The sequence below is a fragment of the Sinocyclocheilus anshuiensis genome, unplaced genomic scaffold (assembly GCF_001515605.1).
Source record: "Sinocyclocheilus anshuiensis isolate Anshui unplaced genomic scaffold, SAMN03320099.WGS_v1.1 scaffold873, whole genome shotgun sequence".
Lineage (NCBI taxonomy): Eukaryota > Metazoa > Chordata > Actinopteri > Cypriniformes > Cyprinidae > Sinocyclocheilus > Sinocyclocheilus anshuiensis.
The window spans coordinates 274740-295204 of record NW_015557103.1 but is presented as its reverse complement, the minus strand read 5'-3'; the positions used below and the strand labels follow the sequence as shown (position 1 = coordinate 295204).

Sequence of the window (20465 nt, the reverse complement as noted above, 5' to 3'; positions counted from 1 at the left end):
ACAACAACAACAACAACAACAACAACAACAACAACAACAACAACAACAACAACAACAACAACAACAACAACAGATAAACAGCAATATTGTGAAAGATTACAATTTTAATATATTTTAAAAAGTAATTTATTCCTGTGTGGCCAAAACTGAATTTTTGAGCAGCCATTACTCCAGGTATAAGTCCATCCGTCCATCCATCCATCCATCCATCCATCCATCCAATTTAGAAAGCGCTTGAGTTCTGTCAGATGATCTTCTGCTTCTTCAGAGTAACACCTTAAGCCACCAATTCTTTTATCGTTTTATATAAAAAAAGCCATTACAAAACAGTACACTATCTCACTATCTCATGTACATTCCCAATGAGTAAAGTCTGCACTCTGCTCACAGGGATATAGTCAAATGTGACAGCCTAAGAGAGGCTATCCTGTGGGTCAGTTTCCCAGTTATCTCGTCATCTGGCCTTTTTGAAGGCTCACTTTAACAGTCTCCATTAAATCAAGGACAACTTCTTAATGGCTCTGTCTCACCCTTCAGCCCCTAGGCCAAACCTAGGGTTGCTAAAGTTGTAAAGGCACGGGCAGGCTGCATCACTATAAACAGTACCTCAGAGGTCACCACTTGCTGCAGGAAAAGCAGTCCTGCATAAGAAAGCCCAGGACCCTGGAGCCACAGGACAGGGAAATAAATAGTAATTGCAAAACAATGGTTAAAAGGCTCCTTGAAATGAGGGAGTTGCTGTACTTTATTTTACAGCAACGGCCACAGGGCGAGAAAGGTCTGCTCTCAGGTCTCAGTGAGACAAAAAGATGCATCTGACTAATCCAATCTGAATAATGTTTAATTATTAGCGCTCCTGAAGGGGAGAAATGTGTAGGGGAAATGACCTATGAGAATAATGCACAGTCAAACGAGGCATTTAATTAAAAAGAGTATGAAGAGCACTGCACTTCAAATCATCTTTTTATTTTCAGTAATTAGGTGAGCAAATATAAGCCAGTGCATTTGGGCATGTGCATATCAACATCTCGCAATTAAATTAGGAAGTCAAGAAAAAACATACTCCTCTCTTACCATGTCACCCAGCTTTAGGGCTCATTTTGTTCTTTGGGTTAGAAGACACACACACACACACACATACATTCCTGTTTAATTCAATTAGATGTGAGCTGAAGCTACAAAAAGCACACTGAGGTGACTGTGTTTGTCATGCCCTATAAACCTGGTGAGGAGGAGGGGATCCGGTAGGATCAGAGTTGGAGTGTGTTACAGACAGAACAAGGCAAGCCAAAAAAACAACAACAACAACACACACACAGAGGAGAGAGGAACACACCAAGAATGACCTGGGATAAGTAGTGAGGGAGTTGATTATGTTGCAGACAAGGGGTAAGAGACACATTACTGAGAATGAAGGAATTTAAAACAGGCATCCGCTCCCATGGGAAGAGGAGTCTAAAGAAGGAAGGGAAGTGGGTCAGCTGCTTGGCAGAACAGGCTGTCTCATAAGTGCTGAACACTAAATACTCTGACACCTGGGCAGAGATGCCGCACTGCAGCCCGTCTGGCAGATACAGTATGGCTGAAGATTACATGGGCCAATAAACTGTTTTGCTCTCTCAGTGTTTTTACAAATCATTTTACAAATGATAAAGCGGACCTATTTAATTATTGAAGCCGTATTTTTAACTACTGAAGGCACAGTTCACAAAACAAAAAAAAAAATCAGTCATCATTTACTCACACTCATGTCATTCCAAACCCACGACTTTCTCTTTTCTGCGTAACAGCAGAAGAAAGTCAGCCACATGGGTATGGCATGATGGTGAGTAAATGATGACAGCGTTTACATTTTGGGGTGAATTTTTAGCCATACTTTAAAATGAATGAATTTCTGTCAGGACAACTCTGTGTAACGAAACTGCACAGGTACACAAAGTTTGAGAATTCAGATGCAGTATTTATTAAAGGGGTAATCCACAATCAAAGTCCAAAACAGATAAAGGTCCTAATATGGGCAATCAGTCCAAACAATAGCAACAGGGAAAAAAACACAGGCAAAGGGTCATCCAGAGACAGGCAGGGAAACAATAGCAGAGACCCAGACAAGGAAGAACCAGGAAACAAGGTTTAGGAATGCAGTACTGACACATACAAGACTTAGCAATGAATGACAAATATGAACCAGGCTTATATAGGGTGAGCAGACATTGTTAACGAGACACAGGTGCAAACAATGAGTGCTGATGAGTCTGGGCAAAGGATTATTGGAAATGAAGACCGAATGACAGAGGTATTGTTGGAGTGCCCTCTGGTGGTTATCAAGGGCACTCCAGTTGGTGATCGTGACACTCAAGAGCGTTTAAAGGGGTCCTATTATGCTCTTTTACAAAGTCTTGATTTTGTTTTGGGGGTGTACTAGAACAGGCTCTCATACTAGGTTGTTTGAAAAACACATTATTTTTCACATATTTTACATTATTACAACACCTCTCTCCCCAGTCTGGCATGAACGGCTCGAATAGTTCCTGTATCAAATGAAAGCCCGCCTTCTGAAATACGTAATGTGCTGTGATTGGTTAGCAGGGCCAGTGTATGTTGTGATTGGCACCACTCGGCGCCTGGTCAGGAAATGTCATGCCTTAATGTGTTTGGTCTTGGTGGAATAGATCTGCTGTGCTGCTGCTGCTGTGGCAGAGCAAGTACCGAGATTTGCTACTGCCAATACATCCTCAGACATGCTGCTATGAGCATGCAAGAAATATTGCTGCTGCACATATAATATATATGAAATAACCACCATGTATAACATACATGAAATTACCCCGTAGCAGATCTATACCGGTGGAGCTGGGGAAGGTGGAGGGTTTCTGAAACGCACTGCAACTGCTACAGCAAACACTAGCCAAGTATTTGAATGTTGAGAAGCAATAACTAAAGTTGAAAAAGTGAAAAAGCATAATAGGACCTCTTTAATATGGTAATATACATGGCAACGTTAATGTGTTTGGTCTTGGTGGAATAGATCTGCTGTGCTGCTGCTGCTGTGGCAGAGCAAGTACCGAGATTTGCTACTGCCAATACATCCTCAGACATGCTGCTATGAGCATGCAAGAAATATTGCTGCTGCACATATAATATATATGAAATAACCACCATGTATAACATACATGAAATTACCCCGTAGCAGATCTATACAGGTGGAGCTGGGGAAGGTGGAGGGTTTCTGAAACGCACTGCAACTGCTACAGCAAACACTAGCCAAGTATTTGAATGTTGAGAAGCAAGCTCATTGGCTGCTGATTTGAAAAGAAACCAATCAGATGAACCATGTGAATAATGATGTGATTTTGCCAGATTGAGTTAGAACCTATGCTGCATCATGACAGAATTTTGTATTTCATTTCAAAGTGGCATCTCATTTTCACTTATTTCAATTAAGTAAATTAAGGTATAGTCCACCCAAAAATGTAAAAGTTGTCATCATTTACTCTCTCTCATGTCATTCCAAACCTGACTTGCTTTCTTCTGTGGAAGACAAAAGAAGATATTTTGAAGAATGTTGCTAGCTCCAACAGTTTCTGTTCCCATTGACTTCCACTGTATGGACAAAAATACAATGGAAGTCAATGAGAACGGAAACTGTTTGGTTACCTACATTCTTCAAAATATATTTTGTGTTCAGCAAAAGAAAGAAATGCACATAGGTTTGGAATGACATGAGGGTGAGTAAATGACGAGTTTTCATTTTTGGGTGGACTATCCCTTTAACCATTTCATAATCATTTTGAACTAACTGCACCCATGGTCATTTGACAACTATGTAGTTTGATAAACACAAAATGTCCAAATGCTTTTTGTCTTAATTAATTAATTATATATTAATTGACCCTTGTTTTTATATTTTGTTATCCAATACAATGACATTTATACATTATTATATTTTAAAGTGTCACATTCAGATTCCAATGTTTTGGAATCTGAATGCGCATCTCAGGAAATTATCAAGAGAGAATTTTTCAGGTAAGGTTCATCTTTTAATGGCTCACTGGCTTCAGGTCAGGTTTAAGAACACAACATAAATATTAACCAATACACCCAGCTTTGTACTTGCACATGATATCATGATAATTTTCATCGCAACACTATATAACCAAACTTTTTTTTTTCTAAAAAACAATAGCCAAATTTGCAGCAGAAAACTTTAAGTATGAAATATCATAATTAGCCATCAATACAACTGAAGAGAAGACATGATGCTAACAAAACACACAGATGAGAACCAAAGTCAAACATAACAAACAAACAACACCCCACAAAATGTACTGATTGAGTAACAAAGGAAAGGATTAAACATACTTGTAGACATACAGTAAGTACAGTAGACTCTCCTTTGGGAGATGTGCTAATGCCCTCTGCTGGCCAGAAGAGAAACTGTGGCTGTGTTTGAATTTAGGCTCTGATTGGATGACCTGTGTCAGCTGTTTTGTTAGTTTAAAAGTTTAGAGCATCCATTAAAAAATGAACTTTTTCACTTCTTTTTCTTTCTCTTTTTAGTCTTCCCTTCCTTTCCTTTTTTTTTGTGATTTTCCTCCTTTTGTTTTCCCTTTCTTGTGATCTCCCTCCTCCTCACTGGCCTTGGCCGCTCGTGCCCGTTTTTTGCCTAGAGGTGTCCGGCTGTACCATGCCTATCAATACAGAAAATACAAATATAATGTACACTCATTATACATATAGCTGGGTTCAACACATGCACCCCTCCAGAAAGCATCACAAAAAAACTTACTTTAAAGGCCGCCTCCTCTTCTTTGTAGACAGGGTCTTGTCTTGCAAGAGGGGGGATGAACTCCACCGCAGTGAGGGGTCTCTTGGTCTGCTGGTTGAGGCGGTGAGAGTTTAGGACAATTTGGATCTCCTGAAGGATGTGTCCCTGAGTGTAACCATCTGTTACTTTAGCTAGAGAGCTCAAATCCAGCTTAGGGCCCAGCTGAGCACCACCTGCTTGGAGCAGCTCCTTCCACAGAGCTAAACATAAAAGATACATTTGTAAAATCATGTACACAATAATCTAGATTTAAAAAAACTACATACAATGAAGCAGATTTTAGTAGGGCTGTTCGATTCCGAAATTTTTGGAATCGAGTCCGATTCCGATTCCTGATTCTGGAATCGATTCCTCACTGTTGTTTTCTATTCTTTCTCGATTCTTGTTTTTTTAGATTGAATGAATATAATCTCACCATGACTGCAGGATAAAGGTCGTAGAAAGTATCCTTCTCATAATATGAAGCTTTATTTGTAAAAAAAAAAAAATAAAATAATGAAGATACATAAATTGTAATTTTGTCTGCTTTGAAATTGAAATTTTTGATCGTGAAATTAGTCATAGTCCACAGCTCAGCAGGAACATGCGTTTATCGCATGAATTGAACATGACATGAAATGTCTAAAATAAATGTGCACAGTTCAGCTGAATGATGAAGTTTACTTTGACTGTATGCTTTGCACAAAATTAACAAACTGTACACTGAAACAAAATAACCAGAACATTAACAATAACTGATAGAGCTCGTGGTTTATCTGTCAATCAGATGCGCTCTCAGCCACTGATCTATGCTCGGGATGTTTTCTTTTATAATTATCATTGGCTGACAGAAATGTAAAATAACAAATATATATATTCTGTGGTGCAGCGCTCAAAATTGTGGACAAGCCAGGTCCACCGTAAAATAACCTCTGAATCGTTTTTTTTTTTTAAACTGGTTCTAATGACTTCTAATCACTTTTATCGAGCATGAGGGAGGCGAATGGTAATAAAATATAAAAATGAAAATAATCTTTTATCTCACAACTCTTGTAATTAAGGCTTTTAGCGAGCATGAGGGAGGTGAATGGTGCTTCTCAAAAGGAAGGCTGCATCCTAAAATTCAGATGATCTCAGTACCGACTCGTTTTCTTTCAGTTTATTTTCGTGAATTTAAATGTGTGCAGCCTTCGTAGGATGCAACCTTCCGTTTGAGAGGCACCCATAGATAAGATTTGTTGAACTGAAAAAGGCTTGATGGAATCGACTCTCGATTCCCAACGCCTCCGAATAGATTCTTTTTGGAATCGATTCCCAGCCCTAGATTTTAGTGATGCAAACTGATCTAAATATGTCAGTAACTTGAAATGTGAAAGCAGTCTCAGAATAAAACTAAAATTAAACACACACAGATGTTTACTTACTAAATCTTGAAGCATAATCTGGCCTAGGGATCAAAATGATCTTCTTGTAAGCTTTACAGAAAGGTTTTATGTCTGCATCAAAAGGTCTGTGAGTCGTCCCCACCACTAACACACGGTCCTCAGGACCTTTGGCAGGTTTTTCTTTAGTCTTTTGGGTTCCATCTAGAATTAACAGAATGAAGAAAAAGCTGAACTGAAGAAAACAGAGTTATACAGGGATGTGTTTTTTTTTTGTCCAAAACCTTGAAATGTTTTGGCATTTTAGCACTTCTGGTTCCATTGTCTCAAATGGAACATTTTTTTTTTGAATGGGGTTTTTGGTTAAATGCCTGAAATAAGGCCTATGGTTAACACAAGCTCAATATGTTTTCACGTTTTATTCCACAACATAAAAATCAGTACCCCCTTGTGAAAAGTGAAAAAGCGACTGCTAACAAGTGGCTAAATGGGACTACAGAAGTTATTTGGGACCTGTAGTTCATTTGTAGCCAGTGAAAAAATCCTATTGAGTTTTTGTTGATTGAATCTGGGTGATGCTAATTTCCAGGTTGGCCTACAAAAATATATCATCACTGCAGCACTCTGTTAATGTTAGTACAGTGTATCTTCATCTTTAACCACAAGAGGTCAGCAGAGGCCACCTCCTCACATTGACAACAGCTTTAAAAACTGACTTTGCACACACTGAATGACTTTTGAATGAAGGACTAAACAAATGAAGAAGAATATCACAGCTGATGGTCTGGTATTAAGACTTGTGTGCAGGGATGGGTTCAAAGTTATGTTTATTTAGTAAGTGTTCTAATGACTGTGAATGTAAGCTGACATGTTTTTTTTCCCTGCCGGTAGACAAACCTCTTTCTCCAGCTTTGGACATTTTTTGTAGAATGTTTTCTCAGCGTCGCCAATCCAAATAACTGAGGTCTGCAGCTGCCGAGCCACATGCCAAAACACGACAATGTTCCTCCAACGCAGGCCAAACGGTACAACAACACAAACAATCATCTCAGCTCTCTCACTCACAAACAATCACTTATCAGCCAGAAAAGAAACAACACTGACTGTAATCAGCACTGCCCCCAAAACACATGGTACCACATTAGTGAAGTGAATGCGTTAATATCATTTGACTGAAAACAATGCGTCCTGTTCACTAATGATTAACAAAGTTTTCTGTAAATAAACTATGTTCCCTCTAATTTTTATTGTTTATTGAGCCAAACTTAATTTCTAATGGGTGGACCATTTGGCCATCTGAGCATAAACCCCTCTCCCATGTACCAGAACATTTTTTGTGAAGAAATTCTACAAACAAACAAACAAACAAACAAATAAATATGTTAATAATAATACAAATTATTATTATTAATTAGATTTTGGTAGATTATGCTATATTTTACAGTAACTATATTTTTAATATTGGTAAGATATAGGCCATACCTTTAACCTCACACTTGATAACCGTTTTATAATTTAAGATAGTTATTAAAGAAGATACTCAGAAGTCATGTTATTTTCTGATCAAATAATAAGTGAAGAAAGAAATGTTATACACTGTGGCTGATACAAGTCAAATACTGCACAATATAACCTAGAACAGGGGTTTTCAAATTAAGGTCCGAGGGTTCTAGGGAGTCTGAACATACAATAAAATTAAATCAAAATGAATTTAATTGAAATCAGACTTATTTAGTGTGTGTATACATCTAAAAGATTATACACTTAGATATTATCAGTAAATAATAATATTTTAGCTTATTTGATATGTTTATATTTTATATTAATGTTATATACACATGGTTTTATGTATAGGTTTTCTGGTATTCTGCATGCATAAAATCTTCATACTATGCATAGTATATACATAGTATATTCTGTAGTAAGAGTTAGTATACTATAATAGTATGTTTCTGCCTCAGTCTTGTTTTCCTGACAAAAGTCAAATATGGCCTCTGTGGGCTTCTGTATGTTTGGAAACTGTCAATATACAGTATTATAACTCTCTTTTAGTACTGCTATGAACTTAAAATCTCTGTAAGTTTTTGTTTTATGATACAGTCCATAGTGAATTAATCAGCACTGCATATTTCCACACAAGATTTCTCAGATTCAGTTCCATAATGAAAATCAATGGATTTGGGGATTGACTCCATTTGAAATGCTGCTCATTCATTTAGCAGTAATTCAAGAAAGCACTAGGTCTTTTTCCCACACATATTTGAGTTAGCCTTCTGGATTTGCGGATTTGTTTTTGGCCTCCACAGCAGAAACATCAGAAGCTACAGATTAGAAAGGAACAGTATACAAACTAACTTCCGTAAATGTACTTAAGTAAAACCTTTCTCTACTGTTTGTAACAGAGAGCTTTACATTGGGCAGAATTTGGTTCAAATTCAGATTAATCTCCAAATGACTAAGCAAGCAGGAAGTCATGTTGGCACCTGGTTTTATTCCCAGCATGCATTAGGAGAGGTGCTGAAAGACCACCATCCAACACAATGCTGAGCGCAGAATATTAGAATCCCCCTGCCACATCCTGTCTTGTTTATCTGCTGTGCCAAATGCTCTCAGGAACAGTTCTTCAAGTGGAACTTCCAAACCTGGTATTTCCCTCTCTTAAGAACACAAATATGGCCACTAGGGGTGTGACGAGACACTTATCCCACAAGACGAGACAAGAGACTGGGTTCACGAGAACGAGACGAGACGAGATTTTTCAACTGAAAAACACAAAATGCAAAAAATGTAGGGGCATTTTGAAATCAACTTGTACTTTATGAAATTAAACTTCTATTTTAATGAATTATATGCAGCAATAAACAACATGTAAACTAGAGCTGCACGATTCTGGATAAATTGAGAATCATGTTTTTTTAATATATAAATTGGAGATCACGATTCTCTCACGATTCTGAAGAAAAAAAGATTAGAAAACTAAACAAAATAACATAATGTACTAGTGGTTCTGACAAAATGTTCATTGCTTAAGTCTTTTTAAAAAAATATTAATTTAAACAAAATAAAAAAAAAATGAATGAAGGAGTCAGTGTCTCAATTCATAAAGACCTGTTTCACAATTGGAATCTCCTGAATGAATGATTCAATGACAAATACTTTTTTTAAATGGGCAGTTGTCGCCACCTCCTGAAGGAAGAGTATAAGCATTACAATACATACGAGTGTTAAGATACTTTCGTTTTGATCGCTACAGTAGAGAATAAGTGTTTATACCCAAACTATAAACTTTTATCCCTGAACTTATGTTATTTAAAAGTCTGTAACACAGAAATAATGATGTGTGGTTGAAAAAATTGTTTGTGTTGCTCTTTTTGGATCAGCAGCTGCATGAATGATTCATTAACATGGGCAGTGACAAAACATGCTTCTCACGCTCCAACTGACACTCGCGATCTTATAGACATAGCTGAATCGTTGTCATTCAGGAATAAGATTGTGTTTGTGTTTGAATCGAGATCGCGATCTTTAAACAATTAATTGTGCAGCTCTAATGTAAACACTGCAAATTGTATTGCGAGGATATCGTCACGTATCTTGTGCCACGAGATCTCGTCACATCCCTAATGGTCACAATAAACTTTCCTGGCGGGCAACTGCACAAATTTCACAGCGCTTTATTGATATGAGCTGTCTATGCTCTGTGATTTATTACTAAAGGGAAGAGGTAATGTGGAGATACAGTTTTGGCCTCCTAGTTTAAACACACAAGTTTATTTATGTACAGTACTAATGGATGTCATGCCAGAATATTTTTCATAAACAAAAACATTTCACTCCATTTTAGAAGATGAATAGATGATGACAGCAGTCAGTCAATATGTTGATTGATCACCTTTTATGACACATGGAGCTAAAAAAATCTCATGCAGCTTCAACATTGGAATCTTGGCTTTCTACGTTGCCAGGAGGTATTTGGAGAGAGACCTCAGATGATTTCTCCTCACCTTGAAGACCATGTGCAGGAGGTATTGCAGTCCGCTTTTGCCTGGATATTTGCCAGCTACCGTTGCTGGGGAGAGGTCAAATAGGTTTGCCCCAGTCTCGGTGCACAGGCCATGGACCAACATCTTCTTCCCAACACCTGCCGGCCCCGTAAGCAGCAGAGCCCGGATCAGGGGTCCTCTTTCATGGATGCACTCCGAGCCTATGGAGACCAGAAGAGGGAGCAGTGAGTGTTCATTCTAATATCTTGTATCTTCTGTGTTCTAACCCTTTCTATGTTCCCATCGTCGATCTTGACCTCCTACACTTTTATCATTAATTTTACTGACATTATTCTGCACAAATACTGTATATCAGATAACCGTCTGTACACACCAGTGGAATAAGAGTAAATGATTAAAAGTCATCTCAAGAGTATTGCCAGATGATTTCCGATATAATATTGCTGTAACAAAGAAGGAAAATCCCCTTTGACTCCAGCTGTTTAAACTCTAATACAACTCACCCAATCATTAACTTATATCTAAAGACGGGGAGGAACTGTGAACTCTATACTCATTTGATTAGGAACTCAGATGTCAGCAAAGGTTGATTGCTCTGGCTGCCGGTGCTCAGTAATAGAAGAACAATAGTTGAATGGCTCTCTGGGGCTAAAACACAGGTGCTGTGAGATCCTTCTGATGGATGCCGTGGTAAAAGGGCTCCTTTTGAGACCTTTTGAGAGTGAGACCACACAGAAGCACAAACAGAAGCATACACAAACAAATGTCTACCGGTGCACACACAAACATCTGGCCACACACACACATTTGGACAAACAAACACGTCCACACAGATGGAAGGCTTGCACATAGCAGGTGCTGCGCAATATCACGTCTCTGTTCTCAACAAGTCCCAAAAGCACTATAAAAGTATACCGGTGGTCCATATTTGATAACATTATATTTAAAGGAGACATATTATGCCCCTTTTTACAATATGCAGTCTAAGTCTCTGGTGTCCCCAGAATGTGTCTGTGAAGTTTCAGCTCAAAATACTCCACAGATCATTTATTATATCATTCTGAAAATGCCTATTTTGAGTGGAAGCAGAAACATGCTGTTTTTCGGGCCTGTCTCTTTAGATGCAAATGAGCTACTGCTCCCCGCCCCCTTTTTCAGAATAGGGTTGTGACTTTACAGCGTGTACCTGCTAAAAACATCTGTTTTGGTTCTGATTATCATATTTATCGCGCTGAAATCATGCGTTTTAAACCAAGAGTTTAAACTTCTGATATACGGTTTTCTGAGCGCACACATCCGAAGGAAATAAATTGCATGTTTATTTTAGATCTGTGTGGCAGCAGCAGTATACAGTAAATAAATCAATAAATGCACTGCTCTCTTGTCTCCTCTGAGGCTGGGACTCTAAATAGTGTTCTGTGCTCGTCTGTGCAGCCAATAACAGAACAATTAGCATGTTTTGCTCAAACTTTCGCCATGGCATTAGAACTGGTACACCGTTGTCGCTTGCGAAATCAAAATGACAGCGCCATGGGTGGAAATGTACAGATTAAGGGGTGGTAATATTATAATGAGATCCCTTTACAATGTCACTAGGGGAGCGAAATCAGACGTGCTCGTTTTTTCAGATGCTTGCAGAAAAAGGCTTACCAAAACAAAGTTACTGGGTTAATCTTTTTCATGTTTCCTTGGTTGGTAGATGCACCGGGGACCTGATTATAGCACTTAAAACCTGGAAAAGTCAGATTTTCATGATATGTCACCTTTAAGACATTATTCTCAGAATATCTTGGCATCCACCCATCTCTCCTTGCTGCATTCTTGAGAGTTCATGATAGAAGTAGCAATGTCTGTTTCATTCTTTTGAGTTGGATCTTTTTAACAAATTAAGTTAATTCACTTCACAAAACTGCTTTGAATGATTAGTTAACAAATTAGAAACGATCCAGTTCTTGAGTTCAGTTCACTTACTAAAATATATATAGAAAAATGTTAAATGCTCACTGGAAGGGAAATGAATAAAAACGTATTATTAATAAAAACTTGTTATTCGATAAACTTGTTCCATAAACTCGTTCATCAAACAAAGTTTTAGTGAATATTATAGCAGATATTACAATGCTTTTAAGTTGTATGGGCTATTCTAAACATAATTTCATGGTGCCTAAGTATCATTTTTGAAGCTTGAAAGTCTCTGTCTATTCATTTTAATTAAATAGAAAGAGCAGTATCATTCTTCAAAATTCTTCTTTTGTGTTTTACACAATAATACGGGTTTGGAATGATATGAAGGTGAGAAAATTAGGTCAGAAATCTCTTTTTTGGGTGGACTTTTCCTTGAAGTGAAAAAAAGCATGTGTAACCTGCCCTGAAATAAGAGGTAGACATTGAGAGCATAGAAAGCACTGTAGTGATACAGACTCATATTTTGTATGTAAGGGTATCTTTTCCTTAAATTTCCAGCTCTCTTTGACATCTCAGTGATAACCAGGAACCATTGCCCTTTAAAGGATTAGCTCACTCAGAAATGAAGTTTTGCTGAAAACTTACTCACCCTCAGACCATCCACGATGTACTGTAGATGAATTAGTTTTTTTCATAAGAATGGATTTGGAGAATTTTAGCACTACATCACTTGCTCACCAATGGATCCTATGCAGTAAATGGGTGCCGTCAGAATGAGAGTCCAAACTGATAAAGCATTACAATAATCCATAAGTAATCAACACAATCCAGTCCATCAATTAATGTCTTGCGAATTGAAAAGCTGTGTTTGTAAGAAACAAATCCATCAAGATGTATTTAATTTTTAAAATTGCTTATTCAGTAAAAAAGTTGCCACATCTGAATCAGGAGAGAAATATGCACAGATCAAGCACCATTTATAAGTTTATACTGTAAGAACTCATATTTTGGCCAGAAGTGATGGTTTAAAATGAAAATCCCTTAATGATGGATTTGTTTCTCAAAACCACACAGCTTTTCACTCCACAAGATGTTAATTGATGGACTGGAGTCATGTTCATTACTCATGGATTATTGTAATCTTTGGTGAGTAAGTGATGTAATGCTAAACTGATCAAAATATGTTCCAGTAAAGAAACAAACTCATCTAAATCTTGGATGGCCTAAGGGCAAGTACATTTTCAGCTGATTTTCATTTTTGGGTGAACTATTCCCTTAAAGACTATAACCAGCAGGGGGCGATAGAAACAGAAAAATCACCACAGTGTGCCAGCTGTGTGTTGCATGAGTAGAGCATAGGTTACATCCTAATTCAAAACTATCCTAAATAATATTAGAATTTAATTTAAGATTAGAATTAACATGTCTAAAATCATAATCAACTGCATGCATGATATAATACTCTTTGTGCTTATGTGCATGCTTTTTTATAATGAGTTTATAATGCTTTACTTTTTCCTTTTTTTGTAGTTGAAAAGTATGAATGAATGCAAAGCCAAAGCTGCAGCTGTATTTGTTCATTATATAAAAGTAAAAGTTTAGAAGTACTACTACTTAGAAGGTAATGAATTTAGCTATCAAGATACAGTACCCGAATACTGCTTTACCATACATAAAGGCTCTATTGTCTCAACTGGATAATTAGGTTGGATCACAGTTGTTTTTGAATGCTGAATAAGAATTTAAAACAATATGTATAAAGACTGTAGGAGTTCCAGCTGTATCTCAGGTATGAATCCTTGGAATTAATCATTGAACAAAATAACGTTCTAGTGTACAAATGGTTCCAGTAAAATAAACATCCCGAGTTTTGCATGTGGCTCAATGGAGAGTTCAAATTTCTAGGCCAGTGAGCACCCCCTTGAGGACGCCCATTTGTGTCTCATAGGAAAAGTTTCATATGTTATTAACTATCCAGTGCTACACAATCAAAACCATGGACTTCACCATCATCAGAGAAGTGCATACTGTTATTGCGCATTGTAAGTGTGCAGAATGGAGTTGTTGAATGTTTATGCATGAATGAATATGTATCCGTGTGTGCATTTCCCTAGCACCACGAATTAAACATGATTATTCAAAACTGAATTACACTTCCTAATCTCTCCTGACAGCTCCATTAAAAGGGCCATTGTGTTATGGAGGAAGTCCATCTGACTTCAGAATGTCTGCAAAGTTTATCAAGTATAAAATGGTTTACAGATAAGCACAATGAGGGATACTGTGAGAAACTTGTGCTTTTTTACAACCACCTTAAAAGTGGTTGTTCTAAACATGGTGCATAGTTCATGTATTTCACACTGTCCCAATATGGCGGCAATTCTATGCCATTAATAACCGAGCGCACACAGGCCTCCAAAACTGACTTCCGGAAAAGAGGAATAACCAATGACATTTGAGGTTACAATTAAAATAGCAAGCCCCGCCCCACGACTGACAAAAATAAAAGTGTTCGCGCGAGCAGGTGAGGGAAGATCGAGCGCGAGGATGTGGGGAATGATCATGCGCGTGCGAGGGCTTGTATTGCGCGCAGAGGACATCACGCGCGCGCGAGGGTTTGAAATGAGCTCGCGGGCTCCCGTTTCCTCGCGTGTAAATCTGTTTTCCTCTCGCGGAATTGATTTACCCCGCGCGCCAGCATCAGTGGTGCGCTCGGTTATTAATGGCATAGAACTGCCGCCATATCCCAATTAACAACTGCCAGCTTTGATATGCTCAAATCAGATTTAATGGTGGGAGTGATTCTATTTCTCAGGATGGGTAGGTAGTAACACATGAAAGAAAAGAAAAGAACACAAGAAATTCAAATCTAGTGGGTAGATCTAACAAGACTCAATCTCTTCAGTGAGAACACAGAGAAACAAACCTCAGGCCAGGGCAGAACAACTATCAAAAACACATAGAAAACTAGGATTTATGTTTTGTAAGAAAAGCACACACTGAGTAGGAAGTGAGAAAGTAGAATAATAATGAACCTAATGATGAATCTTTTCTCTCTCTCTTTATTCCTCTTTTTAGCAAGCTTAAAACAGAATGAATTTCTATGTTGGCTAATGCTGGTTTATATTTATTTTGGTGCTGGACAGGGTGAATTTTCATTTCATGCAGACTTTGGAAAATGATTAATTTGCTTTTGTTGTATTAGGAGCTAGATTTGTACTTGCAGTGTAGACACTTTTTTTATCCTCTGGGAATGCCGTGATGAGGGACCTCTGGAGAGACATCGCACTCTTTTATACCACAGAGATCTTGATATAGATGTCCCAACTCCTGTGTGTGCTTGTTTTGCTGCTGCTGACTGAGGTGTCTTGTTTTAGCACTGAACTCTGTGGTAACCCTTTTCTGCCTAGGGCTACGAATCACTGAGGGAGAGTCTAACTCTCCCTGCAAATTGTTGTTAAGGTTACAGCCCACCAGGACAGCGTGTGCATGATCTGCCTTGATCCCTCTGCTGATCCCATTGAGCACAGGTTGGGTTATTAAATGAGAAGTGAGTGGTATAACGTGAATGTTGGTGTTGATACTGTGATATGGGACACCAGGCATTGCTATGGCAATGAAGCATTCGCTCCAGAGAAAGCTACAAAAGTCCATGAGCTGCTTATTAAGGTCAAGTACAGTTCAGAAGGCCAGACAGAGTGCGTTCTGCACCTACTCTGACACACGCACACCCAACCGAGTGCATGGATCTAATAGTACTGCTCCTAAAAAATTGATGTGAGCCACTATAAAGTTGCCTAGAGGTTCTTTAGTGCAATGGTGCCATTGGGGCACCCTCAAAAATTGTTCAGCTTTATAGCTTCAAGTTGTTTGGTGCTTCATAATGCATTCGCATCAGTTTTGTCCATTTTTGGAAGAGATACTTAAAAAAAAAAATAATTAAATTCTAAAAAAATGTAGTTTTTAAACAGTTTTTACTACAGGCACAAAACTTTTTATTGTTTTTTTTTTAGATTAGATAAGATTTTTTTTACACATTAAATTATGCAGACATCTATAAGTTAGAACTGTTTCAAAATACTGTAAAAATAAAATATATAATTTTTTATATTGTAAAATATATTTAGCCTATTTATCATATCTACACACACGATCAGGGACTGGATTTCATTGCTAAACATGACTATGCAATGCCTATTGATTAACCACTGCAGCATGAAAAATTCATTATGCTTTAAAATATTAAAGAGTAATATTAATGTTTTTGTTAATATTGTTAATTCTCAGATTGTATGTTCTTATAGATTTCATGTGAGGTTTTCAAATAAAATGTCTTTATTTTTTTTGCATCATAGTGTTTTACATTTTAATTTTTACATTTTAAAGAATTTCTCAAATTTTAAATTAATTAAAAGGTAACAATCAAAACTTTAATATTTTTGAGCACTCACTTTTGTGCACTCAACCATAGAATATGGTTTTAATTAGTATGTTATGACTGTATTATGACTGTTTGTTCCACTGAATGCCACAATTTGCGACATGCAGATTGTGGATGCGTTCTGCATTTTAAAACTGTATTTATAAATATTTATCTCTCATTTTGCAGAGTAGCAAAACATACGTCATTATAGTGACATCACCAGAGTAGTTAGTACCAGACACCAGGTGTTTTTGAGCATTTTCATAATGACTAAAATAAGGGGAAGCAGAGTTGACTAGGCCTGACTAGTCAGAGCTGGTTACACTCACCCAGAGGCAGGATGCCATACAGTGCGATGAGCTGTCTGACATCAGAGAGAGATGGCATGGGCTCAATATCTGCTTGCCGCAATGTTGTGCCCAGGTAACTGTATTCGTGTAGAATACAGTTACATATGCTATCAAACATCAGACATCACTGGCTGCTTGCCAGCACTGCATCACGCCACCGTTACAACCCTGCTTTCCATGGAATATAAAAAAAACAATGTCAGAGTGACAAAGTTGTTCCATCACATAGCAGTCAATGTGGTTTCTATACTTTAAATGCCACACCCTGTTCTTGTAAGAAAAGAAACAAAATTATAAGGCTTCATATTTTGTGCCATTTTAGAGCAACATGAGGTTGCTACGCTGTGCTGTTGAACCGTTGATGAGTCATAAAATCCATTGTGATACACACACACGTTCACAGGGTTGTGATTCAGCACTGCACACGTGTCTGTGATCAAGTCGCTTTAGCAGTAAAGCCCAGTCTGAACCACTGGGCAGTGCACTGCATCATAAAAAATAATTTACACTGATATACGACTGATTTAAGTCTGATTTCAATGTGCTTGTGAATTTTTAAGAAACAGAAGCACATGAAAACCACTGAAAGCAGTCTGTAAGTTGTTCTAGGAAAGACCCCTCAATGTACAATAAACGTTCACGTCAAAGCTACAGCTCTGAAATTGGACTTTATGTACTTTATGTGATTTAGCTATACTAATTATTTCCAAGAATTATCAGCAGGAATACCGAAATGTTTAGTAAACAAATGACTAGAGGCAGTTTGGAGTCCATAAGTGTGACCACAGCCATTGAACTGGGACAAGAGTCTCTCTTTTCATGTGGCATTACACTGTGCCAGGAAACAGAGGGGAGGGAATGATTCTTAAGGGGGCCTTCAACTTCTTGTGCCAAATGAAGATCTAGTCTTTTCTGGTACCACTGACACAGTGGACTATATGATTTGACTGTCCAATAATAATAATAATAATAATAATAAATAATTACATACATACATAAATAAAAGTAAGTTACAAAAAAATGACAGTGACAGTTAAATAAATTACGTTTTTTTATCATAAATTTTCCAATTAAAAAAAATATTTAAATTATCCATTTATGTAAATATGCTTAACTTTACTAAGTATAATTATAGTTCTTCATTGTTTTACAACATTTTTGGTTATACTTGACATACTGTTATACTTTTAATTAATTTTATTTAAATACTTCACATTTATTCAGATATATGTACACCATTTATAGACAATTCAGTTAGAATAAAATTTGAGACGGTGACAAATGATGTCAACTCAGGTGGACACCAGCTGCGATCACTTTTATTTAATGGTGCAATGGAGGACGAAGGCTCAACCCAGTGCAGTCATGCTGAAGTTTTGTGTCTTTTGAGCCTTTGGGGCAATCAAAAGCTTATGTTATCATTTTGTCTGCATTCACTGCAAATCATGCCATTTTTACTTCCTTTTCAGCTTTTCCAGGTCAGTATGTCTGCATTGGGTTGTTTAGCCAAGTGTATAGTGTAAATGCAGATATTGGCTATGGATCACTTTAAAAATATGATGTATGCTGGTCATCAAAAGAACCTGAAATAATACACAATTAATTAATACACAACTGAAATAATTTTTGATTGAACTATTGATAAGAAGTCACAGCCAATAAGAGTGCTTGTTATTGTGTGACGTCAGTCAATGATCGCTCACTGAAAAGAAGGGAGCATCAAGTGTTCTGAGGCTGAACAAGAACGATAATTTTCCATAAGGTGGACATTTATTTCGTGAGTCATTGAAACAATGTAAGTGTGCTTTGATATACTTTACTAGGAGATTCTTTATTTATGTTTGTCAAGTGACAGTATAATTGTATTAGTACATTATCGCTAGCTTGTTTACTCACTGGAGCAGCTTGTTTACTCACTGGAGCAGCGATAGCAATTCGCGTGTTCATCTGCTGTATGGCCTTCTTAACAAGTTTAATTTTTCAGTTCATATATTTAAGTGATGTTTATAGGTACTAAATTCATAGTATTGAATATTGTATATCGTGTGGACTGTTAATTACGTGCCATTATGCATATTTACCGTTCTACTTGATGCAGCAAAATATAATGACCTTTCACCTACTTCTATCTGTGCGCTTCATGTGCCACCTAGCGGCATTACACAGTACTACAATTATGTTTAATTGCAGTACGTTAAATACTTGAAGAATATGATTATATATTATTGTTTCTTGCCTATTATGTCGATTTATTGTTATTACTGTCTACTGATTGTTATCTCTGTTAATTCCTTGTTAATTTCAGACCACATCTATACAAATGTCCACAACCTGTGCCTAAACAAGAAATGCCCTGTTGTCTGACTGTGCTGTCAATTGCTGTTAATTCTCAATCACTTATTAAAATCTGGAACTGAATCCTGCCTCCGGTGTCCTTACCGACACACCAGTGCGAACACAAACCCACTTGAACTGGTGCACATTCAATTCTAAGTAATCCTTTTCCACAACTATCATTTCATTCAATGCGGAATTGACCAAATGAAACCAGTTTTCGGGACAGGTAGTTACAGAATATCCAAGACTAAAAAGATGTGACTAATCTCAGTGATGATTGTGTTTGGTTTTTGCCAATGTAATCTGACAACTTGATGTTCTTTGGCCTGATTATGAAGCCTTCCATTACAAGCTCCTCATATAGAGATTCTATGGTCCTAGAGGGAAGACAAAAAGAGACGTAGACAGAAAGTTTAGGAGAAAGAACAGGAGAAAGAGTACTGCAAACAAGAGAGCAAACTGATCAGTCATGCCGAGTATCTGACGCAACCTTCTATTACATCACAGCGTTCAAAACCAGCCATGATTTCTTGTGCTCCACATGGACATCCGTCAGTCAGCCCCCTGAGCTCCAAACCCTGACACTCAAGACACTCCCAGCACTTTCCAAAGACACAATCCCTATACTGCAGAACTCTCACAGTGCACTGGTGTCTAACATATTACATCTCCCAGTGTAAACAGTGGCAGGGGTCAAAATCGCGTTTGGTCTCGTACTGTACTCTACCTTGTCAGTGTCGTGCGCTTTGCTTGGCCATTTGTTGTGATAAACAGGAAAGTGTGTTCAAGCGCCAGCAAAACAGTGTAAAGAAATACTCTTTGAGAGAAGCAGTCAATCAGCAGAAGTTAAAAGCAGCTTGTAAGTGTATTTATTTCTTGTCTCAGTGTTTAGCGCAGTTGTCGTTGCTAGGAAACGCTTGTTTTGTTTACTGTGTGGAGACGTGCTGAAATCGTTTGGTCTCGTACTGTGTCGCATACCTGGTCAGTGTCGTGTGCTTTGCTTGGCCATTTGTTGTGATAAATAGGAAAGTGTATCCAGCTGAATTAAATTTGAGTTTTGTTAGACGAATATAAAAAGCTTATTATACCGCGGCAGCGGTCGCGGCAGCCCTCGTGTGAAGACCGAAGAGTGTAAAGACCATTGACTCTACCATTTGACTCCACCGAGCAGGGACATCAGCAAGGCACATAAGTATCGCTTCAGAATTATTCTCTTTCCTACTACTTGTTCCCCTTCTGTTTTCAGTTTTTATAACCAAT

General features: G+C 37.7%; 1 long non-coding RNA gene and 1 pseudogene across 1 annotated transcript in view; one reads left to right on the top strand and one right to left on the bottom strand.

Moving 5' to 3' along the window:
* The window catches only part of LOC107677630 (uncharacterized), a 12913-nt gene extending 2685 nt beyond the window's left edge, over positions 1 to 10228 (top strand). Inside the window, exons 3-4 of the long non-coding RNA XR_001632867.1 lie at positions 7115 to 7211; positions 10152 to 10228. This is a non-coding gene — a long non-coding RNA (uncharacterized LOC107677630). The remainder of the gene's footprint in view (positions 1 to 7114; positions 7212 to 10151) is intronic.
* Positions 4273 to 20465, bottom strand: part of LOC107677629 (IQ and AAA domain-containing protein 1-like) — a 53590-nt pseudogene continuing 37397 nt past the window's right edge.